The 3,238-nt window shown below is 31.2% G+C and overlaps 1 pseudogene; it reads left to right on the top strand.

Annotated features, from left to right (window-relative positions):
- The first annotated feature begins 287 nt into the window (after positions 1-287).
- LOC120613866 (uncharacterized) lies at positions 288-406 on the top strand (annotated as a pseudogene).
- Positions 407-3,238: the final 2,832 nt, after the last annotated feature.

Here is a 3,238-nt window from a genome sequence, read left to right as displayed (position 1 = left end):
TTAAATCTGAAACAGTTCAAATCCAATACATGCACAAAATGCTATTATTTATAATTTGTAAAACACTATATAATTGTTCACTGTTATAACACTATTTCAATAATTATAAATACTTGACGTTTTACAAGAATATTTTACATTTTATAAGATTCAATTTTGATAGAATTTGTATAATGTATCGGTACTCGAAACTTATAGAAACTGTGAAAATCAGATAGGAAATACAGATAGTGGAGAGGAAGTGGTATAACTAAAGCCTGAGAGTGTCACTCAAATTATTTAGAAGAGTTTATGGCCATTCCATCCTGAACATACCTAATCTCGTCTGATCTAGGAAGCAAAGCAGGGGCGGGCCTGGTTAGTACTTGAATGGGAGACCACCTAGGAATACCAGGTGCTGTAGGCATTTAAAAAATTATTTAGAAGAGTATTCATATATTTTTACTTCCATTTGACTAATCCTTATATCATCACTTTCATACAACCCGCTTAGCAAATTTATTTTAATTAAAACCTTAAAGACATTCAGTGCAACATTCTAGAGAAATTAACAGCTCTCTCAATAAGCAGAAGCTAGGAGTTTATGTGGTACTAATATGTAGCTAAGTAGTTTGGACTACTCAGACATCTGGCACAAATGAAACAGCTGTAGAAACACAGCTACTAACCTCTTGTTTACAGTAAGAGACACTAAAACATTATGGTACACACTGAAATGACTCCTAATGGCTCCAACAACTCTTCTAATTGTAGGTGATGGTGTTAATCCTTCATTTCCCCACATCGGGAAGAATAATTCTGTCAAGTTTTTCCTATTTGATTTATGTCATTTTCTTTACATCTCGTTCAGCTTAAGATCATCACATTCCAGCAGAAAAGGCCTTACAGACAAAAACATTATACCGTACCTAAAAACAAAATAGTACTGTCTTAACCATAAGGGCATTTGATGAAAGGGAAATTATATCAACAAGTGCCATGGCATAGAGCTAATATTTTATGAGAGTTAGATATATGTTAGCTATTTATTTTTATTGTTATTTTTTAACTTTCATGGAAATTTTGTTTATAGTAGAAGAAATTAAGCATGAAGACCTTGTGAAAGTTGTCCAGAATAAGATACTGTGAACATGGCAATATGAGATTAGAACCCAAGCAAACCCAGCAGACCTTCCACACGATTCTCTAAGTGTATCAAAGTCTAATTTTGTTCATAATATTTTCAAATCTGATTAAATCTTTAAATGCTTCATATCAATTCTATAAAGTACTATTTTTGTTTTCTTTTCTGTTTTATTTTTATTAAATTTATTAGAGTGACATTGGTTAATGGTATATATATTTCATGTGTACAACTTTATAATATGACATCTGTACACTCTATTGTATTCTCACCACTTAAAGTCTAGTCTCCTTCTATCGCCATGTATTTGACTCTCTTTACTCTGTTCCCCATCCTCTGCTGCACTTTTCCTCTGGTAACTACCATTCTGTTGCTTATTATCTATGAGTTTTTTATTTGTTTGTTTATTTGTTTTTTGTTTGGTCACTTGTTGCTTTTCATTTTCTGTCCCATATATGAGTAAAAATATAAGGTTCTTCTCTTTTTCCATCTGACTTATTTCATTTAGTATTATACTCTCAAGATCCATCCATGTTTTTGCAAATGGCAGTATTTCATGTTTTTAATAACTGACTAATATTCCACTCTATATATGTACCATAGTGGCTATATCAATTTACATTCCCACTAGCAGTGTATGAGAATTGCAACACTTATTATTTCTTGTCTTATTGATAATAGCCATTTTAACATGTGTGAGGTGGTATCTCATTGAGGTTTTTACTTGCATTTTCTTTATAGCTAAGATATTAGGCATATTTTCATTTATCAATTGGCTGTCTGTATGTCTTCCTCGGAAAAGTATCTATCCATGTCCTATGCCTATATTTTTGTTTTTTGTTGTTGTCATTGAATTCTATGAGTTCTTTATATATTTGGGTTATTAGCACCTTATGCAAAGCATTGGTTGCAAATATCTTCTCCCATTTGGTTGGTTGTCTTTTTTTTCTTGATTTTTTTGTTGTTGTTGTGCAAAAGCTTTTCAGTCTGATGTAATCCCATTTATTTATTTTGCTTTCCTTCCCTTCTCTTTCAGGTCAAAATCACAAAAATGACCCTGAGACCAAGGTCTATAAGTTTAGTGCCTCTTTTCTTCTATGTATTTTAGTGTTTCGTATCTTACATTTAAGTCTTTAATCTAGTTTAAGTTTATATGTTGTGTATGATGTCAGATAGTAGTGGCTTTCCAGTCTTTCCAATACCATTTATTGAAGAGACTCTCCTTTCTCTGTTGTATGTTTTTTGGCTCTTTGGATGAAATTTAGCTCCTTGTCCATTTTTGTGTGGGTTTATTCTCTCAATTCTATTCCATTGGTCTTTGTGTCTGTTTGTTGTTGTTGTTGTTGTTGTTTTTCCTATCAATTCATAGTGTTTTGATTATCCTAGCTTTGTAGTATAGTTTGAAGTCAGGTACTTAATACCTCAGTTTTTGTTTTTTTGATTTTTTTTTTTCTTCAGGATTGCTTTGGCTATTTGGAGTCTTTTGTGGTTTTACACAAATTTAAGAATTTTTGTTCTACTTTTGTGTAAAATGTCATTGGAGTTTTAATGGTGATTGTATTAAATACATATATTCCTTTAGGTAATATACATTTTAACAATATTAATTATGTCAATCCATGAACATAAAACATCTTCCCACTTCTTGTGTCTTCTTCAATTTCTTTCAACAATTACTTGAAGTTTTCAATATACCTGTCTTACTTACTTTGTTAAATTTATTTCTATGTAGATTATATTTTTTGTTGCAATTGTAAAAGAAATTTTCTTCAATTATTTCTGTTATTTTGTTGTTATAATGAATGCAATGCATTTTTGTGTATTGACTTTATAACATGCAATTTTATTATATTCATTTACTGTTTCTAACAGTCTTTCTGTGGGGTCCTCAGAGTTTTCTATATATAGAATCATATCATCTGTAGGTAGTGGCATTTTTGCTTCTTCATTCCCAATTTAGATGCCTCTTATTTCTTCTTCTTGCCTGAGTCCTCTGACTAGAACTTTCCGTATTTTGCTAAATAACAGTGGGTAGAGTGGGCATCTTGTCTTGTTTCTAATCTTAGAGAAAAAGCTTTCAATTTTTCATCATTGAGTATATTAGCTGAGGGTTTC

The sequence above is a fragment of the Pteropus medius genome, unplaced genomic scaffold (genome assembly GCF_902729225.1).
Source record: "Pteropus medius unplaced genomic scaffold, Ma_sr-lr_union100, whole genome shotgun sequence".
Lineage (NCBI taxonomy): Eukaryota > Metazoa > Chordata > Mammalia > Chiroptera > Pteropodidae > Pteropus > Pteropus medius.
Note: the sequence above shows the minus strand (reverse complement) of the source record. Positions and strands in the feature narration are given on the sequence as shown.